Below are 15,825 nucleotides of genomic sequence, written 5' to 3'. Positions count from 1 at the left end.
ACTTTAAATATATTCAAGTTTGTAAGATAATTTGTAATCTTCCTGGTAACAGCCCTCATTAATCTCTAACATTCGAACTTTTTAAAAAATGTCAATGCTACTTTAAATACAGAAATATTTGTAAAACTCATCCCACCATCCTCATTTGGTTTTATTACTTTATTAAGTTATAATATAGCTTCAAGTTATTTTTAAAAAGTTAACATGGATGAATATAATCTGCGTATTACATCATTAATCCAATTTAAATAGGAAACGAAAATTTCCAATTCCCAGAGTTCCTCTGGTTCACTACTCCCACTGATAAATACAACGAAGAGCTGAGCAAGCTTACGAAAATGTCAGAATTCCCTAAGAATGCCAAAGCCAAGAGCATTCGAAGTCCCATGGAGAACTAATATGCAAAGTCACTGCATCACCTTGTGGTAATGCCTGGGAAGTGTAGCTTCACATCATGAGAAAAAAAAAATACAAAGTTTGCTCAGTTGGGGAGGAAATACAGCTCCTACACATAAAGGGAAGCAGAAGCAAGTAACTTTACCATGCCAAGTTCTACTTCCCATTCTCCGAAGTGCACCTCCAGAGAAAAGAATTCAAAGACTAGCAAGCCAAAGATTAGCAAACTTTTTTCCAGTCAACAGTTAAAGGGCCAGCCAGATGTGGCTGGGAAACAACATCTTACATACAAGCTGGCTACAGTGCCTCCTGTTCCAGGTGTCCTACTACATTCTCTTAAAGCTCTAAACCTCTTAAATTTTGAAGACTTTTGTAATAATCCAATTCTCTTATTTGGGGAATTTGTTAATGTCTTAAAAAAAGATAAATAACATGTAGTGGGAACTCAGTTAAAAATACAGCTAAAATAAGTTTGGGAAAGAAAAAAGTATGTTAACGCTATCTTTAGTTCCTCCTCTTAGAATTTTCAAGCCCAAAAGAGATCTGGCTTTCACTGTAATATTTTTTCAGTGATTCCTGATACTTGTTTTACTCAACCAGCCCAAAAATGTAAGCCTTAATCAGCTTAGTAGAAAATAGACTACATGGGGGCCAGCACCATGGCACACTGGGTTGGTTAATCCTCTGCCTGTGGCGCCAGCATCCCATATGGGCGCCAGGTTCTAGTCCTGGTTGCTCCTCTTCCAGTCCAGCTCTCTGCTGTGGCCCGGGAGGGCAGTGGAGGATGGCCCAGGTGCTTGGGCCCTGCACCCCATGGGAGATCAGGAAGAAGCACCTGGCTCCTGGCTTTGGATTGGTGCAGTGCCGGCTGGATTGGCCATTTGGGGAGTGAACCAACAGAAGGAAGACCTTTCTCTCTGTCTCTCCTTCTCACTGTCTGTAAGTCTACCTGTCAAATAAAATTTTTTTAAAAAATAAAGAAAATAGAATACATGAAGAACTTCAATGCACTTAATACAAAAAGTCAAATTAATCTTTTTAATTTAGATAATTACTTTAGTCCTAACAATTAAAACTGAACAAGAAATAAGCAATTTTGTTTTACAGGATAATATGGTTATGGTGATTCTATTTTTTAAAGTCTTGATCAGTTAGAGTACACTACACTACTACTAAGTGAAATGTCAAGGTCTGGGACTCTAAAAACTCCAAGGGAGGGGCAGACATTTGGCACAGCAGCTAAAGGGCCAATGAATTTCAGTCTAATTCCATTTTCCACTTCAGCTTCCTGCTGATGGGTGAGGGAGCTGGCAATGGCCAGAACATTTGAGTTCCTGCCACCCATGTGGGAGACCTGGATTGAGTTCCTGGCTCCTGAGTTGAGCCTGGCCCAGTCCCATCTGTCACAGGAATTTGAGGACTCACTTTTGGTCTCACTCTGACATTAGAGAGAGAAAGCACAACTTCAAGTGAAAAAACAAAGGTACTGGAGGAGGTAATGAAACAAATTAGCAAAATGTGCCTCCTCTTACAGTTCATTCTCCTTTCACATGTTTGAAGATTTCCAAAATAAAGTTAGTAAAAGCAAAGCAAATAAGCAAATCAAACAGACTAGTAATAAAAACTCCAAAGATGACCTACTGCAATACACTGCATTTTAAAATATGAACACTTTGTGCCTTTAAAAATGCTGGAATTCAGCTAGTGGTTGAGAGAGTTTTTATGGAAAATTTTTAAAACTCCCATTTAAACAAATAATGAATCTTTAAAATCATCTCCAAACTTCAGTCCTATAGGACAAACGAATGAAGGGAAAAAAATGCCTGGTATTCAAATGGCCTCCAATTACTCATACTTAAAGATTATCAACTGGTTTATAGACTTCTCCTTCAGAGATGATGTTAACAACAAACTTCTGGAGATAGAAGCGGTGTCTCCAGTCTATTAATCTGCACTCTCACTAGGACCCTGTCTCCAGAATCCTTTACAGCTAAGTGCTCCCAGGCCCTGCCTGGCCTCACCCACACCATTTTTACTTACTTTTCAAGTTTATGTAATAAACTGGTTTCTAAAATGCTGTGATATTTACTTATATATATTAGGGAATTTTTATGTTCTTCTAAAAGCTTATTTGGGGCGAAATATTTAAAAATCAGAGTGCATAAAGCCCAAATTTTACATAGTATCCATTCCAAAAGAATGCAACTCCAGTAAACTAAGCATGTTAAGTAATTCCTCCAAAGAAGTACAGGAACAAAGTTACAATCTTTCATTAATATTTAACATCCTATTAAAAGGCTGCAAGTTAGAACTCCAAAATGTTTGTTAGGAAAAAGGTATTTACTGGTTAATTCTACGCACCTGCTGCAATCCCAACTGTAAACAGAGGACTGCAGTTTAAGAACGTGATGACTAGAAAAACAAGAACTGCAATAGGATGTTTTTTAAAGTTTAACGATCAAGTTGCAAAAAAACCGGGAAGTGTAATAAGAAGTCCGTCCTAGCATAATCAAATAATCCTTCAAGAAAGCACAAAGGAGAGCGCCTGACCTCAGCCCTCTACCTTGGAAAGGCACTTTGAGGACGAAAGGCCCACGTTTAGACTAACACGTTATTCAAAGCATCTTTTTAAAGGCTTCTGGAACTGAAAGCCAAAACGATAATTAGTAACTGTCCTGGCACAGTTCTCTGGAATTTTCCCATCAGCGGAAAGCAGACTTGAAAAAGGACGGTTTATTTTCCCCATCTACATCCTTAGCACAACAGCAATTCGTAACTACTTCATGAAACCAAAAATCCGTCTGCAACGCCACAGCGTCTCCCAGCAACTTTCACCAGGAAGGCGAACACACACAGGCTCGAACAGGTTCACGAACGCCTGCCGGGACTTGTGCGCAACCTGCGGACCCGCAGCGGCTAGGAGTGGGCAAGCCAAGGCGACTAAGCAGAGACAGACGCGACTCCCCGCTGGATCCCCAGGCGAGGGGGCAGAGCGGGCCGATCCCGCAGCCCGGGTGAGCAGCCGACCAGGCCCGGACAGCTAGCTCCGCCCGGCCCGCAAAAGTAGGCGGCGCCGCGAGTCTCCGCCTCCTCCTCCACGGGCGACTCAAACCAAAACAGCTGGGTTTCTCTCCGCAGTGGCGAACCCGGCCGTCCTTTCGGGACACGACCAAGCTCACCTAGCCGCGGGCGCACACACATATACTGCCCTCAGGACACGCGCCCCGGAGCTGAGCCTCGGACCCCAGAGGTTCCGCCCGTCTCCCCCGACACCCCGCGGGTCGCCCCCGTCCCACACGCGCCCCCCAGGTCGCCAAGGCCTATCCCACGGGCCTGCCCGCCCCCGCGGGGAGGCCGCCCGTCGCTCTCCCAACCCCCCGGCTGGCCCGAGTTGCCGACACCGCCGTCACAGTAGTAGTCCGGGAGAGAAGGGGTGACTGCAGAAAGGGAAAGCATCGTCATTTGGCAGCAGCGTCACCACGGAAACCATTGCCGACACCGGCCGGGCCCGTAGACGCGAGTCTGAGGGGCGTAGCACGAGCCCCCCAGAGCGCTCCAGTTGGGGTCTGCCCCTCACGAGGCGCTGAGGCGGACCGGGGAAAGGCGCCTTACCTCCGGAAAGCCTGCGGACCGACGGACAACGTCAGACAGGCTTCCGACCCAGAGCCGCCATCAGCCACAGAACCTCTTCCGCCACCACCGCCTCCTTCCACAGACCGGCTCACCTCCCCTCAGAGCCAGCTCCGGCCACGTCACTTCCGCCCGTGGGGCGGGTCCTTCCGCCGCCGCGCGGGTTAGGCCCGCCCCTCCACGTCAGCTCACCGCCCACCAGGCCTGCGGCGACCCTGGAGCGGGTCCCGGAGGGTCTTTACCGTCGCCGGGCTACCCCCACCCCGGTTGCGTTCCGTCTCATTGTTTTCGCTCGGCTGCTTAGTCGCAACAAGACCGGGTCAGCTTCGATTTACGTTTTTAATTTTTAGAGTTGTTACTTTAACATAGGAAATGGGGAAACACACTGGAGATGTAAGCAGGTCTTGTTTTTCTAGTCATCACGTTCTTAAACTGCAGTCCTCTATTTACAGTTGGGATTGCAGCAGGTGCGTAGAATTAACCAGTAAATACCTTTTTCCTAACAAACATTTTGGAGTTCTAACTTGCTCATAGACCTCCCGGCAAAGTGGAAAAGTGTAGCCTGGAGGTCTATGAGTCGTTACCAAGCGGATCCTAACCTGTCTAAATGAATCCACCTGTTTTCTAGATGCAGCAGCAGAGAATCAGAAAAGTGAAGGGAGCGACCCCAGAGCCAGGGCTGCAGTTCTAGAACGCGGAGGCTGTCTCCCGGCTGCCCGTGTGGACAAGTGCTTTTTTTTTACCAAGTTTTGCCCCATACCAGCTCGCCTCCCTCAAGGAGCTTTGCGGTTCTGACGCTCTCGGAGTCCATTTGCTCTCGCTCCAGCAGTTCTTCTTTCACTCGCATTTCTGTCTGTTGTGAAGTGCTTTTGTTACTTGTACTGTTCTGTGCGTGTGAACTTTCTACTGTGCTGACTTCAGTTACACTTCTTACCTTCCTACAGCAAGCTTGGCTTTGAATGATAACTCCGCGAAAGCAGGTGTGTTCTGCTCCAATGCATCAAATTCCTGCGCTGACATAAAACCCTGGTAAAATGTGCAATGTCACCCGTGAAGAAAGGATAAGAAATTAGGTCACATTCAACACTGAAGCACCTTATAAAGTATGCAGCATCCTCTTTCAGCTTTGCTTCCCCGTGTTGAAGATGTCATTGGCTTCCTTAGCACCTCAGTGTTTGCTAATTTGTTCCCTATATATTGAAATCTTTAAACCAGGTTTTGTACTGTATATTGTACATGATCATAGAATTTCAGAAGAATCACAACAGGTCATTTAGTCCCAACCTCCTTATTTTATGAATGAAAAAAAAGTTGACACACTCAATATAAGTAATCGCTAGCACTGCAAGTACTGACCTTTAAGTAATGGAAATAACCATGTGCCTAAAGAAATGTAAACGGAGCAGTGAACTCTATAAACACAATTTTTCAGAGATGTCATCCTGTGTTTTTAAATCACATGACTTATTTACATGTAATAAATTTGTAATTACCACCAATTTCAGTTAATGAAACCAGAAAAACAAGATGGTTCATAAAAACCATTATAAGAAAACATTTTGCATAGATGTTTTCTTTTTTTATTTCTAATAGTATCTTGAACTTTTAGACATATTCCTCAACCGTGAAGGTATTAGTTTCAGAATTTTAGCTTGCTTTATTCTTTTTAATGATGACCCCTTGACATTTTTTAATTTTAATTTTATTCATTTCTATTTGAATGGCAGAAAGAGATCTCCTATCTGCTGGTTGACTCCCCAAATGCTGGCAATAGCCAGTGCTAGGCCAGGCTGAAGCCAGAAACCAGGAATTCAATCCAGGTCTCCCATGTGGGTTGCAGGGACTCAACTTCTTGAGTTGTCAGCTGATGTCTTCTGGGGTACACATCAACAGGAAGCTAGAATCTGGAGCAGAGCTGAGGCTCAAACCCAGGGACTCAGATGTGGGATGTAGGTGTCAATAGTGACATCTTAACAAGTTGGCCAAATGCTTACCCAGGATCCCTTGAGTTTTTAGACCATGTTTCTCCCAGCAAGATCAAGATACATCTTCTCTGTATTTAACTGAATTTTTTTTACCATAGCCTATTACATGTATGGCAGTATGCTATGGCTGTAAGAGATACAAGTCTACAGTACCTTCTCCATTCAGCTAGCTGGATTTCAGAATTCAGAATTTTAGAAGGTTTAGAAAGTTGTAATTTATGTAATGGAACATCCCAGAGGGTCTGGAGGAGCCCTGGCGTCAGTGTTTTGTCAGGAAACATGAGCATCACACTAAGTAGGATAAACAAACTGTGTGCATCATCTGGCTTCAGCTGAGGTCAGGTCAGACGTGGCCACTTTGCCTAAAGCTCAGGTGAAATCAATTTCTATTACCAAATGCTAAACAAAATAAATGTTAAGCATTTGATTTTCAGAGCTTTATGGATTGTAAAATGGTGAATAAGAGATCACCAACATATTACCGTATTACTGAAAAATAAATCATTGAGCCTACAGTTTTTCTGAAGTAATTATAATTTCAAGTAGTTTCTATAGGCCGTAGTCCTGACCTACCGCACACCAGCTGTCCTGTGTTTTGACAGGGAAATTTTGCTATGCCTAAAAGGTGCTGTGCCTTTAATAGAACATAGGATAGCAAAGGGAAGGGAAAACATGAGTCCATGAAAATTCAAGTGACTCAAGTGTTAGATTAGTGAGATGGTAGAGTCAGTATAGGTGTTCCACTTTTCGTGGTAGAGGCAGGCCTGGGCTATTGATGTGAGCTGGGCTTTTGAGAGAGGCAGAAGTGGACTTTTCAGTCAGGGTGTAAAGAGCTTGGGCAAAGGAGAAAAGTAGGAAGAAGTTGTTAATCAAAAATAATTTCCAGGCCAGCGCCGTGGCTCACTAGGCTAATCCTCCACCTGCGGCGCCAGCACACCGGGTTCTAGTCCCGGTCGGAGCGCCGGATTCTGTCCTGGTGGCTCCTCTTCCAGTCCAGCTCTCTGCTGTGGCCCAGGAAGGCAGTGGAGGATGGCCCAAGTCCTTGGGCCCTGCACCCGCTTGGGAGACCAGGAGGAAGTACCTGGTTCCTGGCTTCGGATCGGCGCAGCGCGCCAGCCGTAGCAGCAATTTGGGGGATGAACCAATGGAAGGAAGACCTTTCTCTCTGTCTCTTTCACTGTCTAACTCTGCCTGTCAAAAAAAGATAATAATAATTCCCGTTTATGAGATACACCTTCCCAGCACTGTACTGGATCATTAGTTTGTCTCCATTCCTGACAACAACCCTATAAAGAATTATCCCCATTGGGTAAGGGAATGTGGGCTCAGGAATAAGTTGCCCGTGATCGCACACACACACAAAAAAACCAGACTGAAACTCAAGTCTGACTCCAGAGTTTTCTTCATTTCCCATCACGTCATGTTGCTTCCTGGAAAGTGCCTTTTGGTCATTTTCTGTGTGCTCCAGGGAAAACCAAGAATAAAGTATGGTTTCTCCCCTGAAGCTGTTTAAGATTTAGTTAAGTTATTTATTACAAGATGGTGTAGATACGTGTCAGATTTGTAGGATACAGAGGCTGAGAAGTAAAGTGGGGGGAAAAACTGATACAAAATAGGTTTGAAACCAGCAACATTTTGTGAATGAGACTGGTTTCTAAACTTTGAAAGATTAACAGGATTTCAAGAGGTAGGGAAAAACTTCCACAGAGGCGATAATATAATTTAAAAGGCCACAAATGGGACAATGAGGTGGCAAACATGGAATGAAAGTTAACAATTAAGTAAGTCCAAATAGACCTGCTTTATTAGCAACATCTTTACAGAATTTAAAAGCCAGGCAAATAAATTCTTCTAACCTGTAAGAACAGTGGTTTTTTGGTAGAGTTATTAGAAAAGATTCCTTTGCTATAAATGTTTCTTTTAAAAAAGCTACATTTGTAAATCTTTGTTTTGAAAAGAGCCTTTAAAGATGGGATTTGAATAATGCTAGACTTTGGATAGACAAAAAAAAAAAAAAAGAGAGAGAGAGAGAAGATTCCAAATATCCTAAAACATGGAGTTATTTTCTCTGACCCCATTAGATATTACTGATGTACCCCTTGCTCCTTATTGTTCTCCAACCATTACCCACTCAGGTGCTTGTAGAAACCAAGGCTCCATGAGACACAAACCATGCAATGTGCCCGTGACCTCCCTCCTTACAGCTGTCATCTGCTCATCTCCACATCGCTCATCCTCTTCTGTAAGGCCCTTACCTGGTGCAGTCTTCGGAGTCTTTTTGGTTGAGATTAAAAGTAAAAGGCCAACACCCTAGCCTTTCAGTTCCATGATTCCCCCATGTCCAGTAAGCTCTTCCACTCTATTCCAAATACCTATTTCTTTGGTCTTACCTTGGACCTTGTCATCAAGCATCCTACTGTCTGACACAGTCTCCTCACTCATTTTCTCAAGTATGCGCACTATAACTGTTCTTCATATTCATCAGGATCTCCAATCCACCATATGTTCTTTTTTTTTTTTTTTTTTAAACAGGTAGAGTTATAGACAGTGAGAGAGAGACAGAGAGAAAAGTCTTCCTTCCGTTGATTCACTCCTCAAATGGCCGCTACGGCCGGCGCTGCACTTATCCAAAGCCAGGAGCCAGATACTTCTTTCTGGTCTCCCGCACGGGTGCAAGAGCCCAAGCACTTGGGCCATCCTCCACTGCCCTCCGGGGCCACAGCAGAGAGCTGGACTGGAAGGGGAACAACCAGAATTAGAACCCAGTGCCCATATGGGATGCTGGCGCCACAGGCGGAGGATTAACCAAGTGAGCCACGGCGCCGGCCCCCACCGTATGTTCTTTTAAAACTTCCCTCATTACCCAGATTAGAGACCATGGGCCATCATTTCATTCACGTTCCTTCTGATACCCTAAATTTTCTTGCCTTCCTATCTTGCACAGTAACTGCAGTGTCCTATAACATGTTACAGACTCCCTGTCATCATGTTTTACCACTAAAGGTTAGGTCTGGGAATACTAAGCAAAAACCTTGAAGTTAAAGTTGAGAGTCTTGGGAAGTTTCTTGGACTATCAAAGAAAGAAACTATAATTTATGATATTCAGAAACAAACCCTACAGAGGTTTATACTTTAGTAAGACCTTTGCCCCACCTGGCTCCTAAAAGTGTTCTTTGTTCCTTGTGCAACCAAAAAGGTCACTGGAATGTAAATATTCTCTAACCTTTCTTCCTTATCTTCCTGAGAAGAGTAATAGCTGGTGTAGTACTTGGAATTCTTAAGGTACTTATGTCAACAAGTGTCTTCCCTCTCAGTGTTTCTTATTAAATGCCTTCACTTTGTGAGTCACTTGCATACCAACAGTAATTCAAGTTATTTAAAAGTATCTTAAGGAAATGTTATTAAAATAATCTTCTAGAGGCTTAGCTGTAACAAAGGTTGAATCAAAGTTTTACACTGAAATGTGTTTTCACTGCTACAGAGCCCAACCCCTCCCACCTTCTCAGGAACCCTGCATGATCTCTTATTTATACTCAAGCCTTCTGCCTCTATTGTCTTCTAAGCATACTCAAGTCTCTTTCCTTTAGTTGTTCAAAAGTTCTCCAGCTTCGTATTTCCCTGCAGGTACTACTGTCTTTCCGTCTTCACTTTCATGCCCAAACATCTTACTTCTAGAAAGAAGTGTCTAGATTGCACTCCGTCACTTCCCATCCATCTCACCCCACTTCATTCTGGATGCTGCCCTGCTCACACCAAAACAGTTTGCATTAGTATCATAAGATCCTCTGGACAGGCAAATTCATCTTGATACTGGCACACTTCCTGAGGATGCAAGCCCCATGCCATGATTTGCTAGGATCCAAGAGATCCCTGAAAAGGAATTTGAGTTTCATCCATGATTGCAGAGCTCAGCCATTTATGTGGTGGTCAGCCAGTCTACTTCACAACGCATTCTTGAGGGACTTAGCAATTAAGAAGTGGCAGGGATTTAGGAGGAGGGCGGGGACTGCCATGCCATTGATTAATGTAGTGCCTCTCAGTTTCAAATTCACCCTTTTGCTTGCTCTGTGAAAATCTATTTGGATTCTTTACATATTTTCCTTTCAAATAAATAAAAAGAAAGAAAAATTTCTAAAAAAAAAAGTCATCTGACGCTTAAAAAATGTTTTCTTTTACCAGCTGGCATATTATTAAGTTTTGTCAATAGAAGTGCTGGAAAAATATTGAATGAGGAAAAGATTCCGCTTCCTGGATCCTGTGTACTCACTCAACAGACTCCTGTAGCACATGTCCAGCTCCTGCAGGCCACTCAGCCTTCCCAGTGTCCAGCTCCTGTAGCAGGAGGCTTCTTCTGTTGGCAATACTGTAACACAGAGCAGCTAGCAGCCCTGCACACCCAGCACCTCCCTCCCCCTAGGCCCTACCCCACCCCACCCCACCCCACCCCACCCCACCCCCGACGAATACCCAGCCCCTATACTCTTCCTGGGGTAGTGGTGGAGTATAATACCTTCAGGGTAGCATCACTACACAAACAACTTTCCCCAGAACCATGGAGGGCATGTTTCTAGCAAGTGCCAGCTAGTGGGTATCCAGCCAGTTCCAGAAGGTGGACTTCCAGTAAGTGCATGAGTCTTTTTTATTCAGTGACCCAAAGCTGTGCCTTTCCAAGTCCTAAATCTCAGCCCTGGGAGGAACTCTTGCTTGGGCAATCTATCTCAGCCCTGGAGGGAGTGCCTCCTCCCGCACCTGCCAGGCTCCTGTTCTTTGGAGTTCTTTCCACTCCTACTAGCCTGCAGCTCCAATCCCCTGCTATCATTAATAATTCTTTAAGCTCTCCCTTTACAAGTCACTGTGTGGTTTTTCTTTAATTGTCCACAGATTGAGACAACCACTCTACCCTTCCTTTAGCTTCATAGATAGAACCAGTCTTGTTTATTTTTCTTTCTTTCCCTTAAGTAATTGCTTAGTGAGTTAATTTAGTTCTGATCTGCTTGGGTTATTGCCATGTAGCTCTTGTTGTACTGCAATTTTGTGCTGCTATTTGATGTTAATTATGATGCATTGGGGTTACAATTTCTTTGGTAGTGTATACTTTAAGTTGTAGAATTCAATGAATGATGATTTATTGCCATTTAGCATTAGGTTTAGAGGATGAAAGAAATGCCTGTATTCCCAGAAGAGACCATGGCTATACTGATCCTGAAATGAGGGCAAAAGAAAACACGAAATTCTTACTCAGTGCTTATATTGAGCACCTTCAGAAAGCGATTTATGATCCATTTTATTAGCTAATTATAAAAATTGACTTTTGAGATTGGTCAGTGTGAGGTAGCAATTTCTAAGACAAGCTATGAGTATGTGAAATTCCCTTTCTTGCATCTTTTCTATACTTTTCCCTCTCTTTCAGGCATGCTTTCCCAGTCTCAGCAGCCCCTATCCCTCAGACACCAAGCAGTCTACTCTGGATTAAAGAAAACTGATTTTCAGGGCCACTGTTGTTGAATCGCCACCTACATCTTGGGCATCCCGTATATGGGTGCCAGTTCAAGTCCTGGCCATTACACTTCCAGTCCAGCTCTCTGCTGATACGCCTTGGAGGGCAACAGAAAAATGGCCCAAGTCCTTAGGCCCCTACCACCCACGTGGGACACTCAGGTGGAGTTCCAGTTTCCTGCCTTAAGCCTGGTCCAGCCCTGGCCATTTGGGGAGTGAGTGAGCCAATGGATGGAAGTTTACTCTCTCTCTCTCTCTCTCTCTCTCCCCCTTTCAAATAAATAGATAAATCTTTATTTAAGCATTTTTTTTAAAATGAAACTTGTTCTCATTAGTCACCTGTGTGATTACAAGGGACTTAACACAAGTATGAAGATCTCGAAGTAAGATTAACAAGCATAAAGCAATGAGTCAGTCTCTCATTCTATGCTCCCTTACACGTACAGGAGAATCTCTTTAGGTAAGGGTGCGGTGCTTTCTGGTGCTTTTTAAACAACCACAGTTACTGTCATTCCAGGAGAACTTTATTTATCTCCTTTTAAAAAATTAGTTATTTATTTGAAAAAGTGACGGAGAGTGAGTGACATCTTCCATTCACTGATTCACTCCCCAAATGTCCACAACAGCTGAGGCTGGGCCACACTGAAACCAGGAATTACAAACTCCATCTGGGGCTCCCACATGGGTGGTAGGAGCCCAAGTACTTGAGCCAGCATCCATTATCTCCCAGGACGCATTAGCAAGAACCTAGATCAGAAACAGAGTAGCCGGGACTCCAACAGGCACTCCAATATAGGATGCAAGAATCCCAGGCAGTGGACTAACCCACTGCACCACAACATCCACTCCAAAATCTGAAAGTTTTGATACCAGAGTGATGACCCAAATGGAAAATTCTACACCTAATCTTATGTGATGGGTTACTGTCAAAAAGCAGGAGCACTAAAATTACTATGTACGCTTACCCTCAGGCCATGTGTACAAGGTTTATAGGAAACAATAAATGAGTATCATATTTAAATCTGAGCCCTATCCCTCAAGATATTATATTATATGTATATAAATATTCCAAAATCCAAAACACGTCCTGTCCCAAGCATTTCACATAAGGGATACTCAATTAACTGCACTAACCTCCAACCCGGGCTTCTGACAGCAGCACCCATGAACATCACCACTTAGCTCTCACACCAACATCTTAAACTCAGTATTTCTTTTTAAAATAAATTTTAAAAAAATTTATTGATTTATTTATTTGAAACTCAGAGTTACAGAGACAGAGGAAGAGACAGAGAGAGACAGAGAGATCTTCCATCCACTAATTCACTCCCCAGGCCAGGCCAGGCCAAAGTCAGGCAGGAGTCAAGAGCTTCATCCAGGTTTCCCACAGGAGTGCAGGGACCCAAGCACTTAGGCCATCCTTCATTGCTTTTCCCAGGCCTGGATTGGGAGTGGAGCAGACAGGACTCGAACTGGTGCCAGTGTTGCAAGCGGTGGTTTTCCCGGCTATGCCACATCTCAGTATTTCTTACAGTAAATGTGCTATCCTTCCCCGCCTCACACCCCTCCCTTCACATGATTCACCTGTTAGCCCAAGTTGGTCCTGGCAGGAAACAAACAACAGAGTCAAGTCATTGATGACAGGGTAGCGTTGGGACTGTTCCAGGGATCCAGGAGAGAGGTAGCTTTTGTCCCTGATCGGCCTAAAGGGGTCAGGGAAAGACTTGTGACTTGCACACAGGGAGGAGCTGCCTCACAGGAGCTGTCGTCACAACCCTGGCTCTGTGCTCCATGAAATCTTGCTCATGCCACCCACTGGACAAGCCCAACCTTAAAGCAGAGAGCAACAGAGTCCAGGCACTCAGTCCACAGAGTGCAGCTTCCTGGGGCAGAAAGCAGAGGTCAAGTGGAGAATAGTTCTGGTGTACTAAATGGGGAGCCAGTAACCATATAAAATATAAGTAGGTAATTAATAGAAAGAAAAATGTAAGTGCCAATGAATACATGACAAGATGCTAAACTGAATTAAAGATCAGAAAACTATAAATTGAAATAAAGTGAAATATGGAGTAGCTGTTTGGCTTAGAGGTTAAGACACTTAGTTGGGATGTCCACATCCCACCTCAGAGTGCCTGGATTTAAGTCCTGGTTCTGTCCCTGATTCCAGCCTCCTGCTAATGTGCACCCTGGGAGGCAGCAGGTATGGCTCAAGTAGCTGGGTCCCTGCCACCCACGTGGGAGACCTGGATTGAATTCCTAGCTCCTAGCTTCAGCCTGACCCAGCCTCAAATATTGCAGGCTTTGCGGGGAATGAACCAGCAGATGGGAGCTTTCTTTCTCTCTGGGTCTTTCTGTCTCTCAAATAAACAACACAAATCAATAAATGTTTAAAAATCTCAAAACAGCTTTTATCATTAAATGGATACAAATAAGGAGACTGATCAGAAAGAAATACTCATTCTGTTAAACAAGGTAGAATATAAATTGGTGCAAAATTTTAGAAGACAATTTATCAATATATGTGAAATTTCAGATGCTTGTATGATTTGAGCCAACAAGTGCACTTCTAGGCATGTTGGATATTCTTATACATGTGCAGAAAAGTAATGTCTAAGAGGATGAAATTCTTCAAGTGGGGAAAAATTGGACAAGTAAACTATTGATCGATAACAGAATGGTTAAATTAATTGTGATATGCCCTTATTATGCAACCATTAAAAGAAAGTACTAGATAATCATATATTATTACAAATTAATATGACTGTGAGTCATGTATTATTATGAATAAAGAACATAATAGAACAATAGATACTAAGCTGTGTTCCAGGAGCTTAGGTTCCACTTGGATTCATGATCCTGGCTCCACCACTTACTAGCCCTGGGAACTCTGATAGCTGATATATTTACTTAGCCCTTGGAACTCCAGTTTTCTCAGAGGAAACTGAGAATGGTAATATTAGTATCCACCTCCTAGGGTTGTTGTCAGAGTTAAATGAGTTCATTCAAGTAAGAATATTTCAAAGTGGTATCTGATGCACAGCTATCATTCAGTAAACATTAGCTACTCTTACCATTATTGTTTATGTAAAAAACAATATAGTTAGCCAGCACTTGATACATCAATTTATATTATCTTTTCTCTATATATAAAACAATAGAATTGAGGGGGTCTTCAAAAAATTCATAGAAAATTCATTTATGAAAAATTATGCTGGAATTCAAAACTTTTCTCACTGAAACAAGCTTATCTTTTAACTCCATTTTCACATGAACTTTGTGAAGTACCTTCGTGTATACATATCAAATTGTGATGTCCCTTGAAAGGGGAAAGAACAGAACTTTCATCTTCAATAATACAGACTTCTAGCAGGTGCGGGAGTATTTGACCCTTGTGACTGCTTTTGGCTGATTAGCATCTGAGCAACCTGACTATGCCTGGGAATCTCTCACCTAAGGAAGCAGCTCGTATATTCCACCATGGAAACCGAAAATGCAACGTACGTCTTCTCCCATACTCACTTGCCATCAGGGCATAGGCTTCACCAGCCAAATGCTTACAGAATCCATTCTGGTCCATGGAGACCACTAAGAGACACAGTGTTGATTACATTATCAGTGGTGTTAGCAGAACCAGTTGTGTGGTCAGTGTAAGCAGGGTAATTCTTCAGTGGACTCATCCCACGCGATGATTTGCAAGTGAGTTATCCACTTTTTTTTTTTTTTTTTTTTTTTGAGAGGCAGAGAGGGAGAGAGAGAGAGAGCCAGTGTACACACCCACCTGGTGATTCACTTCCCAAATGCACACAATGGCTGGGACTGAGCCAGGTCAGAAGCTGTGAAGCTAGGCATTCAATCCAGGTTTCCCCCAAGGGTGGCAGGATCCTAATTACTAAAGCCAGCATTTGCTACCTCACAGGGTGTGCATTGTAGGAAGTTAGAGCCAGGACCCAGAGCCAAGAATTAAAATGAGGCAGGTATCTTAACGAGCATCTTAACCACTAGACTATATGCCCACCCCATCACAACCTCTTTAATGAAGGCCTTTATCCTTAATTATCCAGAACTGGTTTCTTCACTAGACATTGCGAGCATTGACTGCTGAGAGTAGATTTAGAAATGAAAATCCTCTCCAACTTTCTTTTTCTTTTCTTTTCTTTTTTCTTTTCTTTCCTTCCTTTCTTTTCTTTCTTTCTTTCTTTTTCGTTCTTTCTCTCTTTCTTTCTCTCTTTCTCTTTTTTCTTTTTTCTTTTTTGAAAGGCAGAGTTACAGGGAGGCAGAGGCAGAGAGAGAAGTCTTCCATCTGCTGGTTCACTCCCTA

The 15,825-nt window shown here is 43.2% G+C and overlaps 1 protein-coding gene across 3 annotated transcripts in view; it reads right to left on the bottom strand.

The window, feature by feature from the left end:
* TAX1BP1 (Tax1 binding protein 1) overlaps positions 1-4,109 on the bottom strand; it is an 89,037-nt gene extending 84,928 nt beyond the window's left edge. For 2 of the 3 annotated variants that reach the window (XM_051853244.3, XM_008261562.5), the window contains exon 1: positions 4,009-4,109. The gene's annotated coding sequence lies outside the window, so the exon portion shown is untranslated. Of the gene's footprint in view, positions 1-2,757; positions 3,808-4,008 lie in introns of those variants that run through there. The other variant, XM_051853246.3, reaches the window with a different exon arrangement.
* Between the last annotated feature and the right edge of the window lie 11,716 nt (positions 4,110-15,825).

This window comes from Oryctolagus cuniculus, chromosome 16 (genome assembly GCF_051225735.1).
Source record: "Oryctolagus cuniculus isolate XC-2025 breed Fujian yellow rabbit chromosome 16, ASM5122573v1, whole genome shotgun sequence".
Lineage (NCBI taxonomy): Eukaryota > Metazoa > Chordata > Mammalia > Lagomorpha > Leporidae > Oryctolagus > Oryctolagus cuniculus.
The sequence above is the reverse complement of the archived record's forward strand: the minus strand, read 5'-3'. Positions and strand labels throughout refer to the sequence as shown.